Below are 23,926 nucleotides of genomic sequence, written 5' to 3'. Positions count from 1 at the left end.
AAAATTCCCGGTGAAACATTAGAGTAGACTAGTGTGATTAACAGTAGCCATTTTTTTCATTTTTTTTTTCATATTTCCAAATTTACTCATAAATTATTTGTTTTTTACTAAAAAAATTAGATGCTCACTCTCAGATAAATGAGGCCCACGATTAATCAGATGCAAACAGAAATATAAAACCAGTCCTAATTGAAAGAGAACAAGTTGACAAAAAGATTGAATCCAAGATTGGGTGAAAATATGGTATAATGAGTGATTTATAAGCTATTTTTTATAGGCCGGTCATTTTTGACCGGGAACACCACAAGTGTGACTATGTGCCATATTTTTTACAAAACAAAAGTTTCAAAACAAAATTCCTGGTGAAACATTAGAGTAGACTAGTGTGATCAACAGTAGCCATTTTTTTCATTTTTTTTTTTCATATTTCCAAATTTACTCATAAATTATTTGTTTTTTACTCACAAAATGAGATGCCTACTTTCAGATAAATGAGGCCCCCGATTAATCAGATGCAAACAGAAATATAAAACCAGTCCTAATTGAAAGAGAACAAGTTCACAAAAAGATTGAATCCAAGATTGGGTGAAAATATGGTATAATGAATGACTTATGTAGCTATTTTTTATAGGCCGGTCATTTTTGACCGGGAACACCACAAGTGTAACAATGTAACAAAACTCCCACAAAAAAATAAGAAATTTTTCAAAAAAAACCTGAGATTTAGTTAAACCGTTTGGGAACAAAGTCACTAAGTTTCAGTCCAAAGCGATAACATTAACTAGTATTTTCGGGAAAAAGAAATTCTTCTCCGGGTCAAATTGACCCGAACACCACATGAGGGTTAAGTCTCATTTTGGAATTTCTTTGTTTTTGCATCTGTAGGTCCCATGCAGGAAACTTTGTTGAAAGGCAGAACCGTTTGATATGACGCAGGACTGTGTGTTGTGTAAGACAGCAGTTGCAAAAAGTGGGTTTTATGGTAAAGAGTGCTCTGGATATGTGCTCAGTTTGAGGTCAGCCATTGCAAGTTTTCCAAGAACGCAATCAAAGTCAAGTGTCTGAAATGCCTACGTTAGCAATTGTTGGTAGGTGCGGGACTTTTTCGTTGGACGTCAACTCTGTGTCGTTGATGAAGTTTCTGTGTAGCTTTTGTCGATGTTGAAGAAAGGGGTATATAATCTGAGCGTTGTTTGACATTTGTGCCTTTTGAGAAAGTGGATTGTTTTAGAAGCTTTTCTGAAATGCGTTGTGGCAATCCAATATTGGAAACAGGAGCCCAGGACCAATGGAGCAGCTCCCGGCTAGGACAAGACATCAATCTTGAGCATTTCCACCAACTCACATTCCAAACTTGGAACCACCCACAGCTGTAGGCAATGATGGCCTAATGGAGGTCACCGTACAATTGGGAACTCTGCTACACTCAAGGCTAGATGGTTCTAAGTACAGAATCCTTCAGTATGAGGTGCTGAAGCACACGTTGGCCAAGAGAGAACCGGCTGAAGAGTAAGAAGACAGAGACAGACTTGCAACATCTTCTTTTTAATGATTTTGCCTTTCTTCAGTTGTGTCTTCCCCCTTTAAGGTGGCCTAGCGTTGAAACAGACGTGGGGAACAAAGCCGCCACTGATACCACAGCCCGGAAGGAACCTAAGTTCCAGTTTACATTCCTAAGTTCTTGGCTAAATAAAAGATAATTTCTGTTAACCCTGCTCCCGTCTCTCTTGTGGTTGTGTTTTGTGGCAGCTTAAACCTCTCCTCGTCTTGGGGCCCGTGTCACGGCGTCCTTTGAATAAAGCGAACGTTGTCTCATCCGAGATGCAATACCGCATCACTGCAAAAACTTGAAATGTTTGCAGCGATGTGGTATTGCATCTCGGATAAGACAGCAGATACGAAAATCAGGTGCTATTGAAAAAACGGGGCCTGACACGGGTTCATTTCACATTTCGATGTCAGCCATAGCATGTTTTCTAAGTGCACGACCGACGTCAGCTTGTTTCTGAAATGTCTACATAAAGAATTGTTAATGTACCTGTGACTTTTCTTTTCAAAGATTTTCTACATTTAGCTTCAACAAATGTCAACTACAAAGCATGACACGGGCAGCTATGCTTACAAAAAAGTATGACATTATGGATTGTTGTGTGTATTCCACATATCTTAACAGTAGGCTTCAAAGAGATTGTGGAAGTCCTTTCTGCTTTTGGCTCCGATGTATGCGCTAAAATGTCACGTAAACTTTAAAGCCCACAAAATTCAACTAGGCAAAACCCTTTTAGAGGAGAGGCGCAGCAGAATGGAATGCCGATTGAGTTTCCATAAACCGTTAAGACTATATTTTCAGAGATCATTTCTATAGTTCTTTGCTTGGAATTGTGTTTCAAAAGTGTTTGTCTCCCAACCCACGATGAAGAGTAATGATGCTCCTTTCTGAGCGTGAATTGGGCGCAGAGCAGCGACTTTGGTTGTGATCTCTGTGTCGTTGATGAACGTTATGTATTGCTTTTTGCAATATTGAAGAAAGGAGTATGTTCTGAGTGGTGTTTGGCATTTAAGTCTCATTTTGGAATTTCTTTGTTTTTTCATCAGTAGGTCCCATGCAGAAAACTTTGTTGAAAGGCAGAACCGTTTGCAATGACGCAGGACTGTGTGTTGTGTAAGACAGCAGTTGCAAAAAGTGGGTTTTATGGTAAAGAGTGCTCTGGATATGTGCTCAGTTTGAGGTCAGCCATTGCAAGTTTTCCAAGAACGCAATCAAAGTCAAGTGTCTGAAATGCCTACGTTAGCAATTGTTGGTAGGTGCGGGACTTTTTCGTTGGACGTCAACTCTGTGTCGTTGATGAAGTTTCTGTGTAGCTTTTGTCGATGTTGAAGAAAGGGGTATATAATCTGAGTGTTTTTTGACATTTGTGCCTTTTGAGAAAGTGGATTGTTTTAGAAGCTTTTCTGAAATGCGTTGTGGCAATCCAATATTGGAAACAGGAGCCCAGGACCAATGGAGCAGCTCCCGGCTAGGACAAGACATCAATCTTGAGCATTTCCACCAATTCACATTCCAAACTTGGAACCACCCACAGCTGTAGGCAATGATGGCCTAATGGAGGTCACCGTACAATTGGGAACTCTGCTACACTCAAGGCTAGATGGTTCTAAGTACAGAATCCTTCAGTATGAGGTGCTGAAGCACACGTTGGCCAAGAGAGAACCGGCTGAAGAGTAAGAAGACAGAGACAGACTTGCAACATCTTCTTTTTAATGATTTTGCCTTTCTTCAGTTGTGTCTTCCCCCTTTAAGGTGGCCTAGCGTTGAAACAGACGTGGGGAACAAAGCCGCCACTGATACCACAGCCCGGAAGGAACCTAAGTTCCAGTTTACATTCCTAAGTTCTTGGCTAAATAAAAGATCATTTCTGTTAACCCTGCTCCCGTCTCTCTTGTGGTTGTGTTTTGTGGCAGCTTAAACCTCTCCTCGTCTTGGGGCCCGTGTCACGGCGTCCTTTGAATAAAGCGAACGTTGTCTCATCCGAGATGCAATACCGCATCACTGCAAAAACTTGAAATGTTTGCAGCGATGTGGTATTGCATCTCGGATAAGACAGCAGATACGAAAATCAGGTGCTATTGAAAAAACGGGCCTGACACGGGTTCATTTCAAATTTCGATGTCAGCCATAGCATGTTTTCTAAGTGCACGACCGACGTCAGCTTGTTTCTGAAATGTCTACATAAAGAATTGTTAATGTGCCTGTGACTTTTCTTTTCAAAGATTTTCTACATTTAGCTTCAACAAATGTCAACTACAAAGCATGACACGGGCAGCTATGCTTACAAAAAAGTATGACATTATGGATTGTTGTGTGTATTCCACATATCTTATGCCTCGTTTCCACTGAGCGGTACGGTACGGTACAGTTCGGTTCGGTTCGGTACGCAATTATTTGCGTTTCCACTGTCAAAAGTTGTGAATGGTACCAAAAAGCCGAACCGTACTGTACCACTTTTTGGGTACCCTTCCGTTGGGGTACCTAGCACAGTGGTACGGTACTAAAAGGTGGAGCTAGACTCACTGCAGAACCTTGATTGGTTGACAGAGTATCGTCACTTGCGCGTGCTACAAGGGCATTAGAAGCATACAGTTAAAATATAATACTACTGTTATTGTGTCACGAAATGTAGTTTTAAGAGTTTTTCAGGCGAGAAAGTAGTTTTTTAAAGCTCAAATCTGTGGTTTATTTATAGATTTATGATCATTTGAAGATCCATTCCAAGCAATCACCGGGTGCTCGGCGCTCAAGTACCCCGCCTGGAGCAGCCTTTCCCCGGCTAGCCGTTCTGATGTTTGCCGCTGACTCTGACGTCTCTGTAGTGGTTAAACATGAGATATAATTCGTCTTGTACAGACCTAACAGGCGATCTTTGGTCTCGTGAATCTATAATTCGTTCCCTGGCCAATAGTTTTGGCAGAAGGCTAAGTGAAGTTTCATATATTTGAGCGCTGAATTTGTATAATTGACTGAATTGTTTGCTTTGTTATTAAAGCTTTCCTGTATATATTTTGTACCTTTTACTTATACTTTTATAATGGCTATTATTGATAAAACTGAAATTCAACAAAAATAGATAGTTTTGTCATTTATTTTATTTTATTACAAGATCATCTGTAATGTTGTTTATTGCAACATTTGTACCAATGCAATATGCAATACATTGCCTGGAATATGTTTAATATTTTTAAATTTAAACGAAAAGAGGCAGGATTGTGTTTTATATTTAGTTTTGTTATAAATATAACGTTACATGCAGTGAATATAATCAATAGGCTATGCGTTGCCTGAACCACATTTGTGTGCTTATAATGTTTAAAATGTATTTAAATTAAATCGAAAAGAAGCAGAGTGGTGTTTTATAACATATTTCGTTTTATTGTTGCCTAAAATGTACATAACCGGAGTAGCAGAGCGAGCTGAGTGGCGCATTCAAGAACGCGCTGTTCCATCAGCAGAATTACTGGACTCGCGTCCTCGGGATCATTCTCCTGAGTCGGACTTTGCGTGGCTACTTGGTATTGAGAAACGCCTAATGCCAGCGCTTGTTTCTTGTGACAAACATCCCGAGAAGCAAGAACAAGATCTGCTGTCTGGCATCCATTGTTGTTTACTATGTCGCTTTCTTCGCGCGAAAATGACGTCGATCGCTTCTCTCCGGCAAACACCATGCCTATCAAGTAAGGGTACTGTTGGCAGTGGAAACGCTAGCCGGATCATGCTGTACCGACCCGACCCGTACTGTACTGTACCGTACCGTACCGTAAGCCTCAGTGGAAACGAGCCATTAACAGTAGGTTTCAAAGAGATTGTGGAAGTCCTTTCTGCTTTTGGCTCCGATGTATGCGCTAAAATGTCACGTAAACTTTAAAGCCCACAAAATTCAACTAGGCAAAACCCTTTTAGAGGAGAGGCGCAGCAGAATGGAATGCCGATTGAGTTTCCATAAGTCGTTAAGACTATATTTTCAGGGATCATTTCTATAGTTCTTTGCTTGGAAATGTGTTTCGAAAGTGTTTGTCTCCCAACCCACGATGAAGAGTAATGATGCTCCTTTCTGAGCGTGAATTGGGCGCAGAGCAGCGACTTTGGTTGTGACCTCTGTGTCGTTGATGAACGTTCTGTATTGCTTTTTGCAATATTGAAGAAAGGAGTGTGTTCTGAGTGGTGTTTGGCATTTAAGTCTCATTTTGGAATTTCTTTGTTTTTGCATCTGTAGGTCCCATGCAGAAAACTTTGTTGAAAGGCAGAACCGTTTGCAATGACGCAGGACTGTGTGTTGTGTAAGACAGCAGTTGCAAAAAGTGGGTTTTATGGTAAAGAGTGCTCTGGATATGTGCTCAGTTTGAGGTCAGCCATTGCAAGTTTTCCAAGAACGCAATCAAAGTCAAGTGTCTGAAATGCCTACGTTAGCAATTGTTGGTAGGTGCGGGACTTTTTTGTTGGACGTCAACTCTGTGTCGTTGATGAAGTTTCTGTGTAGCTTTTGTCGATGTTGAAGAAAGGGGTATATAATCTGAGCGTTGTTTGACATTTGTGCCTTTTGAGAAAGTGGATTGTTTTAGAAGCTTTTCTGAAATGCGTTGTGGCAATCCAATATTGGAAACAGGAGCCCAGGACCAATGGAGCAGCTCCCGGCTAGGACAAGACATCAATCTTGAGCATTTCCACCAACTCACATTCCAAACTTGGAACCACCCACAGCTGTAGGCAATGATGGCCTAATGGAGGTCACCGTACAATTGGGAACTCTGCTACACTCAAGGCTAGATGGTTCTAAGTACAGAATCCTTCAGTATGAGGTGCTGAAGCACACGTTGGCCAAGAGAGAACCGGCTGAAGAGTAAGAAGACAGAGACAGACTTGCAACATCTTCTTTTTAATGATTTTGCCTTTCTTCAGTTGTGTCTTCCCCCTTTAAGGTGGCCTAGCGTTGAAACAGACGTGGGGAACAAAGCCGCCACTGATACCACAGCCCGGAAGGAACCTAAGTTCCAGTTTACATTCCTAAGTTCTTGGCTAAATAAAAGATCATTTCTGTTAACCCTGCTCCCGTCTCTCTTGTGGTTGTGTTTTGTGGCAGCTTAAACCTCTCCTCGTCTTGGGGCCTGTGTCACGGCGTCCTTTGAATAAAGCGAACGTTGTCTCATCCGAGATGCAATACAGCATCACTGCAAAAACTTGAAATGTTTGCAGCGATGTGGTATTGCATCTCGGATAAGACAGCAGATACGAAAATCAGGTGCTATTGAAAAAACGGGCCTGACACGGGTTAATTTCACATTTCGATGTCAGCCATAGCATGTTTTCTAAGTGCACGACCGACGTCAGCTTGTTTCTGAAATGTCTACATAAAGAATTGTTAATGTGCCTGTGACTTTTCTTTTCAAAGATTTTCTACATTTAGCTTCAACAAATGTCAACTACAAAGCATGACACGGGCAGCTATGCTTACAAAAAAGTATGTCATTATGGATTGTTGTGTGCATTCCACATATCTAAACAGTAGGCTTCAAAGAGATTGTGGAAGTCCTTTCTGCTTTTGGCTCCGATGTATGCGCTAAAATGTCACGTAAACTTTAAAGCCCACAAAGTTCAACTAGGCAAAACCCTTTTAGAGGAGAGGCGCAGCAGAATGGAATGCCGATTGAGTTTCCATAAACCGTTAAGACTATATTTTCAGGGATCATTTCTATAGTTCTTTGCTTGGAAGTGTGTTTCGAAAGTGTTTGTCTCCCAACCCACGATGAAGAGTAATGATGCTCCTTTCTGAGCGTGAATTGGGCGCAGAGCAGCGACTTTGGTTGTGAGCTCTGTGTCGTTGATGAACGTTCTGTATTGCTTTTTGCAATATTGAAGAAAGGAGTATGTTCTGAGTGGTGTTTGGCATTTAAGTCTCATTTTGGAATTTCTTTGTTTTTGCATCTGTAGGTCCCATGCAGAAAACTTTGTTGAAAGGCAGAACCGTTTGCAATGACGCAGGACTGTGTGTTGTGTAAGACAGCAGTTGCTAAAAGTGGGTTTTATGGTAAAGAGTGCTCTGGATATGTGCTCAGTTTGAGGTCAGCCATTGCAAGTTTTCCAAGAACGCAATCAAAGTCAAGTGTCTGAAATGCCTACGTTAGCAATTGTTGGTAGGTGCGGGACTTTTTCGTTAGACGTCAACTCTGTGTCGTTGATGAAGTTTCTGTGTAGCTTTTGTCGATGTTGAAGAAAGGGGTATATAATCTGAGCGTTGTTTGACATTTGTGCCTTTTGAGAAAGTGGATTGTTTTAGAAGCTTTTCTGAAATGCGTTGTGGCAATCCAATATTGGAAACAGGAGCCCAGGACCAATGGAGCAGCTCCCGGCTAGGACAAGACATCAATCTTGAGCATTTCCACCAACTCACATTCCAAACTTGGAACCACCCACAGCTGTAGGCAATGATGGCCTAATGGAGGTCACCGTACAATTGGGAACTCTGCTACACTCAAGGCTAGATGGTTCTAAGTACAGAATCCTTCAGTATGAGGTGCTGAAGCACACGTTGGCCAAGAGAGAACCGGCTGAAGAGTAAGAAGACAGAGACAGACTTGCAACATCTTCTTTTTAATGATTTTGCCTTTCTTCAGTTGTGTCTTCCCCCTTTAAGGTGGCCGAGCGTTGAAACAGACGTGGGGAACAAAGCCGCCACTGATACCACAGCCCGGAAGGAACCTAAGTTCCAGTTTACATTCCTAAGTTCTTGGCTAAATAAAAGATCATTTCTGTTAACCCTGCTCCCGTCTCTCTTGTGGTTGTGTTTTGTGGCAGCTTAAACCTCTCCTCGTCTTGGGGCCCGTGTCACGGCATCCTTTGAATAAAGCGAACGTTGTCTCATCCGAGATGCAAAACAGCATCACTGCAAAAACTTGAAATGTTTGCAGCGATGTGGTATTGCATCTCGGATAAGACAGCAGATAAGAAAATCAGGTGCTATTGAAAAAACGGGCCTGACACGGGTTCATTTCACATTTCGATGTCAGCCATAGCATGTTTTCTAAGTGCACGACCGACGTCAGCTTGTTTCTGAAATGTCTACATAAAGAATTGTTAATGTGCCTGTGACTTTTCTTTTCAAAGATTTTCTACATTTAGCTTCAACAAATGTCAACTACAAAGCATGAGACGGGCAGCTATGCTTACAAAAAAGTATGACATTATGGATTGTTGTGTGTATTCCACATATCTTAACAGTAGGCTTCAAAGAGATTGTGGAAGTCCTTTCTGCTTTTGGCTCCGATGTATGTGCTAAAATGTCACGTAAACTTTAAAGCCCACAAAATTCAACTAGGCAAAACCCTTTTAGAGGAGAGGCGCAGCAGAATGGAATGCCGATTGAGTTTCCATAAACCGTTAAGACTATATTTTCAGGGATCATTTCTATAGTTCTTTGCTTGGAAATGTGTTTCGAAAGTGTTTGTCTCCCAACCCACGATGAAGAGTAATGATGCTCCTTTCTGAGCGTGAATTGGGCGCAGAGCAGCGACTTTGGTTGTGAGCTCTGTGTCGTTGATGAACGTTCTGTATTGCTTTTTGCAATATTGAAGAAAGGAGTATGTTCTGAGTGGTGTTTGGCATTTAAGTCTCATTTTGGAATTTCTTTGTTTTTGCATCTGTAGGTCTCATGCAGAAAACTTTGTTGAAAGGCAGAACCGTTTGCAATGATGCAGGACTGTGTGTTGTGTAAGACAGCAGTTGCTAAAAGTGGGTTTTATGGTAAAGAGTGCTCTGGATATGTGCTCAGTTTGAGGTCAGCCATTGCAAGTTTTCCAAGAACGCAATCAAAGTCAAGTGTCTGAAATGCCTACATTAGCAATTGTTGGTAGGTGCGGGACTTTTTCGTTGGACGTCAACTCTGTGTCGTTGATGAAGTTTCTGTGTAGCTTTTGTCGATGTTGAAGAAAGGGGTATATAATCTGAGCGTTGTTTGACATTTGTGCCTTTTGAGAAAGTGGATTGTTTTAGAAGCTTTTCTGAAATGCGTTGTGGCAATCCAATATTGGAAACAGGAGCCCAGGACCAATGGAGCAGCTCCCGGCTAGGACAAGACATCAATCTTGAGCATTTCCACCAACTCACATTCCAAACTTGGAACCACCCACAGCTGTAGGCAATGATGGCCTAATGGAGGTCACCGTACAATTGGGAACTCTGCTACACTCAAGGCTAGATGGTTCTAAGTACAGAATCCTTCAGTATGAGGTGCTGAAGCACACGTTGGCCAAGAGAGAACCGGCTGAAGAGTAAGAAGACAGAGACAGACTTGCAACATCTTCTTTTTAATGATTTTGCCTTTCTTCAGTTGTGTCTTCCCCCTTTAAGGTGGCCTAGCGTTGAAACAGACGTGGGGAACAAAGCCGCCACTGATACCACAGCCCGGAAGGAACCTAAGTTCCAGTTTACATTCCTAAGTTCTTGGCTAAATAAAAGATCATTTCTGTTAACCCTGCTCCCGTCTCTCTTGTGGTTGTGTTTTGTGGCAGCTTAAACCTCTCCTCGTCTTGGGGCCCGTGTCACGGCGTCCTTTGAATAAAGCGAACGTTGTCTCATCCGAGATGCAATACCGCATCACTGCAAAAACTTGAAATGTTTGCAGCGATGTGGAATTGCATCTCGGATAAGACAGCAGATACGAAAATCAGGTGCTATTGAAAAAACGGGCCTGACACGGGTTCATTTCACATTTCGATGTCAGCCACAGCATGTTTTCTAAGTGCACGACCGACGTCAGCTTGTTTCTGAAATGTCTACATAAAGAATTGTTAATGTGCCTGTGACTTTTCTTTTCAAAGATTTTCTACATTTAGCTTCAACAAATGTCAACTACAAAGCATAAGACGGGCAGCTATGCTTACAAAAAAGTATGACATTATGGATTGTTGTGTGTATTCCACATATCTTAACAGTAGGCTTCAAAGAGATTGTGGAAGTCCTTTCTGCTTTTGGCTCTGATGTATGCGCTAAAATGTCACGTAAACTTTAAAGCCCACAAAATTCAACTAGGCAAAACCCTTTTAGAGGAGAAGCGCAGCAGAATGGAATGCCGATTGAGTTTCCATAAACCGTTAAGACTATATTTTCAGGGATCATTTCTATAGTTCTTTGCTTGGAAATGTGTTTCAAAAGTGTTTGTCTCCCAACCCACGATGAAGAGTAATGATGCTCCTTTCTGAGCGTGAATTGGGCGCAGAGCAGCGACTTTGGTTGTGAGCTCTGTGTCGTTGATGAACGTTCTGTATTGCTTTTTGCAATATTGAAGAAAGGAGTGTGTTCTGAGTGGTGTTTGGCATTTAAGTCTCATTTTGGAGTTTCTTTGTTTTTGCATCTCTAGGTCCCATGCAGAAAACTTTGTTGAAAGGCAGAACCGTTTGATATGACGCAGGACTGTGTGTTGTGTAAGACAGCAGTTGCAAAAAGTGGGTTTTATGGTAAAGAGTGCTCTGGATATGTGCTCAGTTTGAGGTCAGCCATTGCAAGTTTTCCAAGAACGCAATCAAAGTCAAGTGTCTGAAATGCCTACGTTAGCAATTGTTGGTAGGTGCGGGACTTTTTTGTTGGACGTCAACTCTGTGTCGTTGATGAAGTTTCTGTGTAGGTTTTGTCGATGTTGAAGAAAGGGGTATATAATCTGAGCGTTGTTTGACATTTGTGCCTTTTGAGAAAGTGGATTGTTTTAGAAGCTTTTCTGAAATGCGTTGTGGCAATCCAATATTGGAAACAGGAGCCCAGGACCAATGGAGCAGCTCCCGGCTAGGACAAGACATCAATCTTGAGCATTTCCACCAACTCACGTTCCAAACTTGGAACCACCCACAGCTGTAGGCAATGATGGCCTAATGGAGGTCACCGTACAATTGGGAACTCTGCTACACTCAAGGCTAGATGGTTCTAAGTACAGAATCCTTCAGTATGAGGTGCTGAAGCACACGTTGGCCAAGAGAGAACCGGCTGAAGAGTAAGAAGACAGAGACAGACTTGCAACATCTTCTTTTTAATGATTTTGCCTTTCTTCAGTTGTGTCTTCCCCCTTTAAGGTGGCCTAGCGTTGAAACAGACGTGGGGAACAAAGCCGCCACTGATACCACAGCCCGGAAGGAACCTAAGTTCCAGTTTACATTCCTAAGTTCTTGGCTAAATAAAAGATCATTTCTGTTAACCCTGCTCCCGTCTCTCTTGTGGTTGTGTTTTGTGGCAGCTTAAACCTCTCCTCGTCTTGGGGCCCGTGTCACGGCGTCCCTTGAATAAAGCGAACGTTGTCTCATCCGAGATGCAATACCGCATCACTGCAAAAACTTGAAATGTTTGCAGCGATGTGGTATTGCATCTCGGATAAGACAGCAGATACGAAAATCAGGTGCTATTGAAAAAACGGGCCTGACACGGGTTCATTTCACATTTCGATGTCAGCCATAGCATGTTTTCTAAGTGCACGACCGACGTCAGCTTGTTTCTGAAATGTCTACATAAAGAATTGTTAATGTGCCTGTGACTTTTCTTTTCAAAGATTTTCTACATTAAGCTTCAACAAATGTCAACTACAAAGCATGACACGGGCAGCTATGCTTACAAAAAAGTATGACATTATGGATTGTTGTGTGTATTCCACATATCTTAACAGTAGGCTTCAAAGAGATTGTGGAAGTCCTTTCTGCTTTTGGCTCCGATGTATGCGCTAAAATGTCACGTAAACTTTAAAGCCCACAAAATTCAACTAGGCAAAACCCTTTTAGAGGAGAGGCGCAGCAGAATGGAATGCCGATTGAGTTTCTATAAACCGTCAAGACTATATTTTCAAGGATCATTTCTATAGTTTTTTGCTTGGAAATGTGTTTTGAAAGTGTTTGTCTCCCAACCCACAATGAAGAGTAATGATGCTCCTTTCTGAGCGTGAATTGGGCGCAGAGCAGCGACTTTGGTTGTGATCTCTGTGTCGTTGATGAACGTTATGTATTGCTTTTTGCAATATTGAAGAAAGGAGTGTGTTCTGAGTGGTGTTTGGCATTTAAGTCTCATTTTGGAATTTCTTTGTTTTTGCATCTGTAGGTCCCATGCAGGAAACTTTGTTGAAAGGCAGAACCGTTTGATATGACGCAGGACTGTGTGTTGTGTAAGACAGCAGTTGCAAAAAGTGGGTTTTATGGTAAAGAGTGCTCTGGATATGTGCTCAGTTTGAGGTCAGCCATTGCAAGTTTTCCAAGAACGCAATCAAAGTCAAGTGTCTGAAATGCCTACGTTAGCAATTGTTGGTAGGTGCGGGACTTTTTCGTTGGACGTCAACTCTGTGTCGTTGATGAAGTTTCTGTGTAGCTTTTGTCGATGTTGAAGAAAGGGGTATATAATCTGAGCGTTGTTTGACATTTGTGCCTTTTGAGAAAGTGGATTGTTTTAGAAGCTTTTCTGAAATGCGTTGTGGCAATCCAATATTGGAAACAGGAGCCCAGGACCAATGGAGCAGCTCCCGGCTAGGACAAGACATCAATCTTGAGCATTTCCACCAACTCACATTCCAAACTTGGAACCACCCACAGCTGTAGGCAATGATGGCCTAATGGAGGTCACCGTACAATTGGGAACTCTGCTACACTCAAGGCTAGATGGTTCTAAGTACAGAATCCTTCAGTATGAGGTGCTGAAGCACACGTTGGCCAAGAGAGAACCGGCTGAAGAGTAAGAAGACAGAGACAGACTTGCAACATCTTCTTTTTAATGATTTTGCCTTTCTTCAGTTGTGTCTTCCCCCTTTAAGGTAGCCTAGCGTTGAAACAGACGTGGGGAACAAAGCCGCCACTGATACCACAGCCCGGAAGGAACCTAAGTTCCAGTTTACATTCCTAAGTTCTTGGCTAAATAAAAGATAATTTCTGTTAACCCTGCTCCCGTCTCTCTTGTGGTTGTGTTTTGTGGCAGCTTAAACCTCTCCTCGTCTTGGGGCCCGTGTCACGGCGTCCTTTGAATAAAGCGAACGTTGTCTCATCCGAGATGCAATACCGCATCACTGCAAAAACTTGAAATGTTTGCAGCGATGTGGTATTGCATCTCGGATAAGACAGCAGATACGAAAATCAGGTGCTATTGAAAAAACGGGGCCTGACACGGGTTCATTTCACATTTCGATGTCAGCCATAGCATGTTTTCTAAGTGCACGACCGACGTCAGCTTGTTTCTGAAATGTCTACATAAAGAATTGTTAATGTACCTGTGACTTTTCTTTTCAAAGATTTTCTACATTTAGCTTCAACAAATGTCAACTACAAAGCATGACACGGGCAGCTATGCTTACAAAAAAGTATGACATTATGGATTGTTGTGTGTATTCCACATATCTTAACAGTAGGCTTCAAAGAGATTGTGGAAGTCCTTTCTGCTTTTGGCTCCGATGTATGCGCTAAAATGTCACGTAAACTTTAAAGCCCACAAAATTCAACTAGGCAAAACCCTTTTAGAGGAGAGGCGCAGCAGAATGGAATGCCGATTGAGTTTCCATAAACCGTTAAGACTATATTTTCAGAGATCATTTCTATAGTTCTTTGCTTGGAATTGTGTTTCAAAAGTGTTTGTCTCCCAACCCACGATGAAGAGTAATGATGCTCCTTTCTGAGCGTGAATTGGGCGCAGAGCAGCGACTTTGGTTGTGATCTCTGTGTCGTTGATGAACGTTATGTATTGCTTTTTGCAATATTGAAGAAAGGAGTATGTTCTGAGTGGTGTTTGGCATTTAAGTCTCATTTTGGAATTTCTTTGTTTTTTCATCAGTAGGTCCCATGCAGAAAACTTTGTTGATGCAATGTTTGCAATGACGCAGGACTGTGTGTTGTGTAAGACAGCAGTTGCAAAAAGTGGGTTTTATGGTAAAGAGTGCTCTGGATATGTGCTCAGTTTGAGGTCAGCCATTGCAAGTTTTCCAAGAACGCAATCAAAGTCAAGTGTCTGAAATGCCTACGTTAGCAATTGTTGGTAGGTGCGGGACTTTTTCGTTGGACGTCAACTCTGTGTCGTTGATGAAGTTTCTGTGTAGCTTTTGTCGATGTTGAAGAAAGGGGTATATAATCGGAGTGTTTTTTGACATTTGTGCCTTTTGAGAAAGTGGATTGTTTTAGAAGCTTTTCTGAAATGCGTTGTGGCAATCCAATATTGGAAACAGGAGCCCAGGACCAATGGAGCAGCTCCCGGCTAGGACAAGACATCAATCTTGAGCATTTCCACCAATTCACATTCCAAACTTGGAACCACCCACAGCTGTAGGCAATGATGGCCTAATGGAGGTCACCGTACAATTGGGAACTCTGCTACACTCAAGGCTAGATGGTTCTAAGTACAGAATCCTTCAGTATGAGGTGCTGAAGCACACGTTGGCCAAGAGAGAACCGGCTGAAGAGTAAGAAGACAGAGACAGACTTGCAACATCTTCTTTTTAATGATTTTGCCTTTCTTCAGTTGTGTCTTCCCCCTTTAAGGTGGCCTAGCGTTGAAACAGACGTGGGGAACAAAGCCGCCACTGATACCACAGCCCGGAAGGAACCTAAGTTCCAGTTTACATTCCTAAGTTCTTGGCTAAATAAAAGATCATTTCTGTTAACCCTGCTCCCGTCTCTCTTGTGGTTGTGTTTTGTGGCAGCTTAAACCTCTCCTCGTCTTGGGGCCCGTGTCACGGCGTCCTTTGAATAAAGCGAACGTTGTCTCATCCGAGATGCAATACCGCATCACTGCAAAAACTTGAAATGTTTGCAGCGATGTGGTATTGCATCTCGGATAAGACAGCAGATACGAAAATCAGGTGCTATTGAAAAAACGGGCCTGACACGGGTTCATTTCAAATTTCGATGTCAGCCATAGCATGTTTTCTAAGTGCACGACCGACGTCAGCTTGTTTCTGAAATGTCTACATAAAGAATTGTTAATGTGCCTGTGACTTTTCTTTTCAAAGATTTTCTACATTTAGCTTCAACAAATGTCAACTACAAAGCATGACACGGGCAGCTATGCTTACAAAAAAGTATGACATTATGGATTGTTGTGTGTATTCCACATATCTTATGCCTCGTTTCCACTGAGCGGTACGGTACGGTACAGTTCGGTTCGGTTCGGTACGCAATTATTTGCGTTTCCACTGTCAAAAGTTGTGAATGGTACCAAAAAGCCGAACCGTACTGTACCACTTTTTGGGTACCCTTCCGTTGGGGTACCTAGCACAGTGGTACGGTACTAAAAGGTGGAGCTAGACTCACTGCAGAACCTTGATTGGTTGACAGAGTATCGTCACTTGCGCGTGCTACAAGGGCATTAGAAGCATACAGTTAAAATATAATACTACTGTTATTGTGTCACGAAATGTAGTTTTAAGAGTTTTTCAGGCGAGAAAGTAGTTTTTTAAAGCTCAAATCTGTGGTTTATTTATAGATTTATGATCATTTGAAGATCCATTCCAAGCAATCACCGGGTGCTCGGCGCTCAAGTACCCCGCCTGGAGCAGCCTTTCCCCGGCTAGCCGTTCTGATGTTTGCCGCTGACTCTGACGTCTCTGTAGTGGTTAAACATGAGATATAATTCGTCTTGTACAGACCTAACAGGCGATCTTTGGTCTCGTGAATCTATAATTCGTTCCCTGGCCAATAGTTTTGGCAGAAGGCTAAGTGAAGTTTCATATATTTGAGCGCTGAATTTGTATAATTGACTGAATTGTTTGCTTTGTTATTAAAGCTTTACTGTATATATTTTGTACCTTTTACTTATACTTTTATAATGGCTATTATTGATAAAACTGAAATTCAACAAAAATAGATAGTTTTGTCATTTATTTTATTTTATTACAAGATCATCTGTAATGTTGTTTATTGCAACATTTGTACCAATGCAATATGCAATACATTGCCTGGAATATGTTTAATATTTTTAAATTTAAACGAAAAGAGGCAGGATTGTGTTTTATATTTAGTTTTGTTATAAATATAACGTTACATGCAGTGAATATAATCAATAGGCTATGCGTTGCCTGAACCACATTTGTGTGCTTATAATGTTTAAAATGTATTTAAATTAAATCGAAAAGAAGCAGAGTGGTGTTTTATAACATATTTCGTTTTATTGTTGCCTAAAATGTACATAACCGGAGTAGCAGAGCGAGCTGAGTGGCGCATTCAAGAACGCGCTGTTCCATCAGCAGAATTACTGGACTCGCGTCCTCGGGATCATTCTCCTGAGTCGGACTTTGCGTGGCTACTTGGTATTGAGAAACGCCTAATGCCAGCGCTTGTTTCTTGTGACAAACATCCCGAGAAGCAAGAACAAGATCTGCTGTCTGGCATCCATTGTTGTTTACTATGTCGCTTTCTTCGCGCGAAAATGACGTCGATCGCTTCTCTCCGGCAAACACCATGCCTATCAAGTAAGGGTACTGTTGGCAGTGGAAACGCTAGCCGGATCATGCTGTACCGACCCGACCCGTACTGTACTGTACCGTACCGTACCGTAAGCCTCAGTGGAAACGAGCCATTAACAGTAGGTTTCAAAGAGATTGTGGAAGTCCTTTCTGCTTTTGGCTCCGATGTATGCGCTAAAATGTCACGTAAACTTTAAAGCCCACAAAATTCAACTAGGCAAAACCCTTTTAGAGGAGAGGCGCAGCAGAATGGAATGCCGATTGAGTTTCCATAAGTCGTTAAGACTATATTTTCAGGGATCATTTCTATAGTTCTTTGCTTGGAAATGTGTTTCGAAAGTGTTTGTCTCCCAACCCACGATGAAGAGTAATGATGCTCCTTTCTGAGCGTGAATTGGGCGCAGAGCAGCGACTTTGGTTGTGACCTCTGTGTCGTTGATGAACGTTCTGTATTGCTTTTTGCAATATTGAAGAAAGGAGTGTGTTCTGAGTGGTGTTTGGCATTTAAGTCTCATTTTGGAATTTCTTTGTTTTTGCATCTGTAGGTCCCATGCAGAAAACTTTGTTGAAAGGCAGAACCGTTTGCAATGACGCAGGACTGTGTGTTGTGTAAGACAGCAGTTGCAAAAAGTGGGTTTTATGGTAAAGAGTGCTCTGGATATGTGCTCAGTTTGAGGTCAGCCATTGCAAGTTTTCCAAGAACGCAATCAAAGTCAAGTGTCTGAAATGCCTACGTTAGCAATTGTTGGTAGGTGCGGGACTTTTTTGTTGGACGTCAACTCTGTGTCGTTGATGAAGTTTCTGTGTAGCTTTTGTCGATGTTGAAGAAAGGGGTATATAATCTGAGCGTTGTTTGACATTTGTGCCTTTTGAGAAAGTGGATTGTTTTAGAAGCTTTTCTGAAATGCGTTGTGGCAATCCAATATTGGAAACAGGAGCCCAGGACCAATGGAGCAGCTCCCGGCTAGGACAAGACATCAATCTTGAGCATTTCCACCAACTCACATTCCAAACTTGGAACCACCCACAGCTGTAGGCAATGATGGCCTAATGGAGGTCACCGTACAATTGGGAACTCTGCTACACTCAAGGCTAGATGGTTCTAAGTACAGAATCCTTCAGTATGAGGTGCTGAACTACACGTTGGCCAAGAGAGAACCGGCTGAAGAGTAAGAAGACAGAGACAGACTTGCAACATCTTCTTTTTAATGATTTTGCCTTTCTTCAGTTGTGTCTTCCCCCTTTAAGGTGGCCTAGCGTTGAAACAGACGTGGGGAACAAAGCCGCCACTGATACCACAGCCCGGAAGGAACCTAAGTTCCAGTTTACATTCCTAAGTTCTTGGCTAAATAAAAGATCATTTCTGTTAACCCTGCTCCCGTCTCTCTTGTGGTTGTGTTTTGTGGCAGCTTAAACCTCTCCTCGTCTTGGGGCCTGTGTCACGGCGTCCTTTGAATAAAGCGAACGTTGTCTCATCCGAGATGCAATACAGCATCACTGCAAAAACTTGAAATGTTTGCAGCGATGTGGTATTGCATCTCGGATAAGACAGCAGATACGAAAATCAGGTGCTATTGAAAAAACGGGCCTGACACGGGTTCATTTCACATTTCGATGTCAGCCATAGCATGTTTTCTAAGTGCACGACCGACGTCAGCTTGTTTCTGAAATGTCTACATAAAGAATTGTTAATGTGCCTGTGACTTTTCTTTTCAAAGATTTTCTACATTTAGCTTCAACAAATGTCAACTACAAAGCATGACACGGGCAGCTATGCTTACAAAAAAGTATGTCATTATGGATTGTTGTGTGCATTCCACATATCTTAACAGTAGGCTTCAAAGAGATTGTGGAAGTCCTTTCTGCTTTTGGCTCCGATGTATGCGCTAAAATGTCACGTAAACTTTAAAGCCCACAAAGTTCAACTAGGCAAAACCCTTTTAGAGGAGAGGCGCAGCAGAATGGAATGCCGATTGAGTTTCCATAAACCGTTAAGACTATATTTTCAGGGATCATTTCTATAGTTCTTTGCTTGGAAGTGTGTTTCGAAAGTGTTTGTCTCCCAACCCACGATGAAGAGTAATGATGCTCCTTTCTGAGCGTGAATTAGGCGCAGAGCAGCGACTTTGGTTGTGATCTCTGTGTCGTTGATGAACGTTCTGTATTGCTTTTTGCAATATTGAAGAAAGGAGTATGTTCTGAGTGGTGTTTGGCGTTTAAGTCTCATTTTGGAATTTCTTTGTTTTTGCATCTGTAGGTCCCATGCAGAAAACTTTGTTGAAAGGCAGAACCGTTTGCAATGACGCAGGACTGTGTGTTGTGTAAGACAGCAGTTGCAAAAAGTGGGTTTTATGGTAAAGAGTGCTCTGGATATGTGCTCAGTTTGAGGTCAGCCATTGCAAGTTTTCCAAGAACGCAATCAAAGTCAAGTGTCTGAAATGCCTACGTTAGCAATTGTTGGTAGGTGCGGGACTTTTTCGTTGGACGTCAACTCTGTGTCGTTGATGAAGTTTCTGTGTAGCTTTTGTCGATGTTGAAGAAAGGGGTATATAATCTGAGCGTTGTTTGACATTTGTGCCTTTTGAGAAAGTGGATTGTTTTAGAAGCTTTTCTGAAATGCGTTGTGGCAATCCAATATTGGAAACAGGAGCCCAGGACCAATGGAGCAGCTCCCGGCTAGGACAAGACATCAATCTTGAGCATTTCCACCAACTCACATTCCAAACTTGGAACCACCCACAGCTGTAGGCAATGACGGCCTAATGGAGGTAACCGTACAATTGGGAACTCTGCTACACTCAAGGCTAGATGGTTCTAAGGAAAGAATCCTTCAGTATGAGGTGCTGAAGCACACGTTGGCCAAGAGAGAACCGGCTGAAGAGTAAGAAGACAGAGACAGACTTGCAACATCTTCTTTTTAATGATTTTGCCTTTCTTCAGTTGTGTCTTCCCCCTTTAAGGTGGCAGAGCGTTGAAACAGACGTGGGGAACAAAGCCGCCACTGATACCACAGCCCGGAAGGAACCTAAGTTCCAGTTTACATTCCTAAGTTCTTGGCTAAATAAAAGATCATTTCTGTTAACCCTGCTCCCGTCTCTCTTGTGGTTGTGTTTTGTGGCAGCTTAAACCTCTCCTCGTCTTGGGGCCCGTGTCACGGCGTCCTTTGAATAAAGCGAACGTTGTCTCATCCGAGATGCAATACCGCATCACTGCAAAAACTTGAAATGTTTGCAGCGATGTGGTATTGCATCTCGGATAAGACAGCAGATGCGAAAATCAGGTGCTATTGAAAAAACGGGCCTGACACGGGTTCATTTCACATTTCGATGTCAGCCATAGCATGTTTTCTAAGTGCACGATCGACGTCAGCTTGTTTCTGAAATGTCTATATAAAGAATTGTTAATGTGCCTGTGACTTTTCTTTTCAAAGATTTTCTACATTTAGCTTCAACAAATGTCAACTACAAAGCATGAGACGGGCAGCTATGCTTACAAAAAAGTATGACATTATGGATTGTTGTGTGTATTCCACATATCTTAACAGTAGGCTTCAAAGAGAATGTGGAAGTCCTTTCTGCTTTTGGCTCCGATGTATGCGCTAAAATGTCACGTAAACTTTAAAGCCCACAAAATTCAACTAGGCAAAACCCTTTTAGAGGAGAGGCGCAGCAGAATGGAATGCCGATTGAGTTTCCATAAACCGTTAAGACTATATTTTCAGGGATCATTTCTATAGTTCTTTGCTTGGAAATGTGTTTCGAAAGTGTTTGTCTCCCAACCCACGATGAAGAGTAATGATGCTCCTTTCTGAGCGTGAATTGGGCGCAGAGCAGCGACTTTGGTTGTGAGCTCTGTGTCGTTGATGAACGTTCTGTATTGCTTTTTGCAATATTGAAGAAAGGAGTATGTTCTGAGTGGTGTTTGGCATTTAAGTCTCATTTTGGAATTTCTTTGTTTTTGCATCTGTAGGTCCCATGCAGAAAACTTTGTTGAAAGGCAGAACCGTTTGCAATGACGCAGGACTGTGTGTTGTGTAAGACAGCAGTTGCTAAAAGTGGGTTTTATGGTAAAGAGTGCTCTGGATATGTGCTCAGTTTGAGGTCAGCCATTGCAAGTTTTCCAAGAACGCAATCAAAGTCAAGTGTCTGAAATGCCTACGTTAGCAATTGTTGGTAGGTGCGGGACTTTTTCGTTAGACGTCAACTCTGTGTCGTTGATGAAGTTTCTGTGTAGCTTTTGTCGATGTTGAAGAAAGGGGTATATAATCTGAGCGTTGTTTGACATTTGTGCCTTTTGAGAAAGTGGATTGTTTTAGAAGCTTTTCTGAAATGCGTTGTGGCAATCCAATATTGGAAACAGGAGCCCAGGACCAATGGAGCAGCTCCCGGCTAGGACAAGACATCAATCTTGAGCATTTCCACCAACTCACATTCCAAACTTGGAACCACCCACAGCTGTAGGCAATGATGGCCTAATGGAGGTCACCGTACAATTGGGAACTCTGCTACACTCAAGGCTAGATGGTTCTAAGTACAGAATCCTTCAGTATGAGGTGCTGAAGCACACGTTGGCCAAGAGAGAACCGGCTGAAGAGTAAGAAGACAGAGACAGACTTGCAACATCTTCTTTTTAATGATTTTGCCTTTCTTCAGTTGTGTCTTCCCCCTTTAAGGTGGCCGAGCGTTGAAACAGACGTGGGGAACAAAGCCGCCACTGATACCACAGCCCGGAAGGAACCTAAGTTCCAGTTTACATTCCTAAGTTCTTGGCTAAATAAAAGATCATTTCTGTTAACCCTGCTCCCGTCTCTCTTGTGGTTGTGTTTTGTGGCAGCTTAAACCTCTCCTCGTCTTGGGGCCCGTGTCACGGCATCCTTTGAATAAAGCGAACGTTGTCTCATCCGAGATGCAAAACAGCATCACTGCAAAAACTTGAAATGTTTGCAGCGATGTGGTATTGCATCTCGGATAAGACAGCAGATAAGAAAATCAGGTGCTATTGAAAAAACGGGCCTGACACGGGTTCATTTCACATTTCGATGTCAGCCATAGCATGTTTTCTAAGTGCACGACCGACGTCAGCTTGTTTCTGAAATGTCTACATAAAGAATTGTTAATGTGCCTGTGACTTTTCTTTTCAAAGATTTTCTACATTTAGCTTCAACAAATGTCAACTACAAAGCATGAGACGGGCAGCTATGCTTACAAAAAAGTATGACATTATGGATTGTTGTGTGTATTCCACATATCTTAACAGTAGGCTTCAAAGAGATTGTGGAAGTCCTTTCTGCTTTTGGCTCCGATGTATGTGCTAAAATGTCACGTAAACTTTAAAGCCCACAAAATTCAACTAGGCAAAACCCTTTTAGAGGAGAGGCGCAGCAGAATGGAATGCCGATTGAGTTTCCATAAACCGTTAAGACTATATTTTCAGGGATCATTTCTATAGTTCTTTGCTTGGAAATGTGTTTCGAAAGTGTTTGTCTCCCAACCCACGATGAAGAGTAATGATGCTCCTTTCTGAGCGTGAATTGGGCGCAGAGCAGCGACTTTGGTTGTGAGCTCTGTGTCGTTGATGAACGTTCTGTATTGCTTTTTGCAATATTGAAGAAAGGAGTATGTTCTGAGTGGTGTTTGGCATTTAAGTCTCATTTTGGAATTTCTTTGTTTTTGCATCTGTAGGTCCCATGCAGAAAACTTTGTTGAAAGGCAGAACCGTTTGCAATGATGCAGGACTGTGTGTTGTGTAAGACAGCAGTTGCTAAAAGTGGGTTTTATGGTAAAGAGTGCTCTGGATATGTGCTCAGTTTGAGGTCAGCCATTGCAAGTTTTCCAAGAACGCAATCAAAGTCAAGTGTCTGAAATGCCTACATTAGCAATTGTTGGTAGGTGCGGGACTTTTTCGTTGGACGTCAACTCTGTGTCGTTGATGAAGTTTCTGTGTAGCTTTTGTCGATGTTGAAGAAAGGGGTATATAATCTGAGCGTTGTTTGACATTTGTGCCTTTTGAGAAAGTGGATTGTTTTAGAAGCTTTTCTGAAATGCGTTGTGGCAATCCAATATTGGAAACAGGAGCCCAGGACCAATGGAGCAGCTCCCGGCTAGGACAAGACATCAATCTTGAGCATTTCCACCAACTCACATTCCAAACTTGGAACCACCCACAGCTGTAGGCAATGATGGCCTAATGGAGGTCACTGTACAATTGGGAACTCTGCTACACTCAAGGCTAGATGGTTCTAAGTACAGAATCCTTCAGTATGAGGTGCTGAAGCACACGTTGGCCAAGAGAGAACCGGCTGAAGAGTAAGAAGACAGAGACAGACTTGCAACATCTTCTTTTTAATGATTTTGCCTTTCTTCAGTTGTGTCTTCCCCCTTTAAGGTGGCCTAGCGTTGAAACAGACGTGGGGAACAAAGCCGCCACTGATACCACAGCCCGGAAGGAACCTAAGTTCCAGTTTACATTCCTAAGTTCTTGGCTAAATAAAAGATCATTTCTGTTAACCCTGCTCCCGTCTCTCTTGTGGTTGTGTTTTGTGGCAGCTTAAACCTCTCCTCGTCTTGGGGCCCGTGTCACGGCGTCCTTTGAATAAAGCGAACGTTGTCTCATCCGAGATGCAATACCGCATCACTGCAAAAACTTGAAATGTTTGCAGCGATGTGGAATTGCATCTCGGATAAGACAGCAGATACGAAAATCAGGTGCTATTGAAAAAACGGGCCTGACACGGGTTCATTTCACATTTCGATGTCAGCCACAGCATGTTTTCTAAGTGCACGACCGACGTCAGCTTGTTTCTGAAATGTCTACATAAAGAATTGTTAATGTGCCTGTGACTTTTCTTTTCAAAGATTTTCTACATTTAGCTTCAACAAATGTCAACTACAAAGCATAAGACGGGCAGCTATGCTTACAAAAAAGTATGACATTATGGATTGTTGTGTGTATTCCACATATCTTAACAGTAGGCTTCA

General features: G+C 42.2%; 1 protein-coding gene and 11 non-coding genes across 12 annotated transcripts in view; 11 read left to right on the top strand and 1 right to left on the bottom strand.

Annotated features, from left to right (window-relative positions):
- Positions 1-23,926, bottom strand: part of LOC130088913 (piggyBac transposable element-derived protein 4-like) — a 118,743-nt gene that overhangs the window by 30,562 nt on the left and 64,255 nt on the right. The gene's annotated exons all lie outside the window — the stretch shown is intronic.
- On the top strand, positions 2,335-2,548 carry LOC130091801 (small nucleolar RNA U3). Its single transcript, XR_008807866.1, has one exon. It is a non-coding gene; the product is annotated as a small nucleolar RNA U3 (small nucleolar RNA).
- LOC130079931 (small nucleolar RNA U3) lies at positions 5,505-5,718 on the top strand. Its single transcript, XR_008806628.1, has one exon. It is a non-coding gene; the product is annotated as a small nucleolar RNA U3 (small nucleolar RNA).
- Positions 7,217-7,430, top strand: LOC130104278 (small nucleolar RNA U3). Its single transcript, XR_008809480.1, has one exon. It is a non-coding gene; the product is annotated as a small nucleolar RNA U3 (small nucleolar RNA).
- Positions 8,929-9,142, top strand: LOC130101792 (small nucleolar RNA U3). Its single transcript, XR_008809049.1, has one exon. It is a non-coding gene; the product is annotated as a small nucleolar RNA U3 (small nucleolar RNA).
- Positions 10,641-10,854, top strand: LOC130103659 (small nucleolar RNA U3). The gene has a single exon (XR_008809393.1). It is a non-coding gene; the product is annotated as a small nucleolar RNA U3 (small nucleolar RNA).
- Positions 12,353-12,566, top strand: LOC130094463 (small nucleolar RNA U3). Its single transcript, XR_008807979.1, has one exon. It is a non-coding gene; the product is annotated as a small nucleolar RNA U3 (small nucleolar RNA).
- On the top strand, positions 14,066-14,279 carry LOC130091753 (small nucleolar RNA U3). The gene has a single exon (XR_008807862.1). It is a non-coding gene; the product is annotated as a small nucleolar RNA U3 (small nucleolar RNA).
- On the top strand, positions 17,231-17,444 carry LOC130079925 (small nucleolar RNA U3). The gene has a single exon (XR_008806627.1). It is a non-coding gene; the product is annotated as a small nucleolar RNA U3 (small nucleolar RNA).
- On the top strand, positions 18,943-19,156 carry LOC130070580 (small nucleolar RNA U3). Its single transcript, XR_008803897.1, has one exon. It is a non-coding gene; the product is annotated as a small nucleolar RNA U3 (small nucleolar RNA).
- LOC130101212 (small nucleolar RNA U3) lies at positions 20,655-20,868 on the top strand. Its single transcript, XR_008808960.1, has one exon. It is a non-coding gene; the product is annotated as a small nucleolar RNA U3 (small nucleolar RNA).
- Positions 22,367-22,580, top strand: LOC130100569 (small nucleolar RNA U3). The gene has a single exon (XR_008808893.1). It is a non-coding gene; the product is annotated as a small nucleolar RNA U3 (small nucleolar RNA).

Source organism: Rhinichthys klamathensis, unplaced genomic scaffold, assembly GCF_029890125.1.
Source record: "Rhinichthys klamathensis goyatoka isolate OS25496 unplaced genomic scaffold, OSU_Roscu_1.1 h1tg000001l_1, whole genome shotgun sequence".
NCBI classification, from domain to species: domain Eukaryota; kingdom Metazoa; phylum Chordata; class Actinopteri; order Cypriniformes; family Leuciscidae; genus Rhinichthys; species Rhinichthys klamathensis.
Note: the sequence above shows the minus strand (reverse complement) of the source record. Positions and strands in the feature narration are given on the sequence as shown.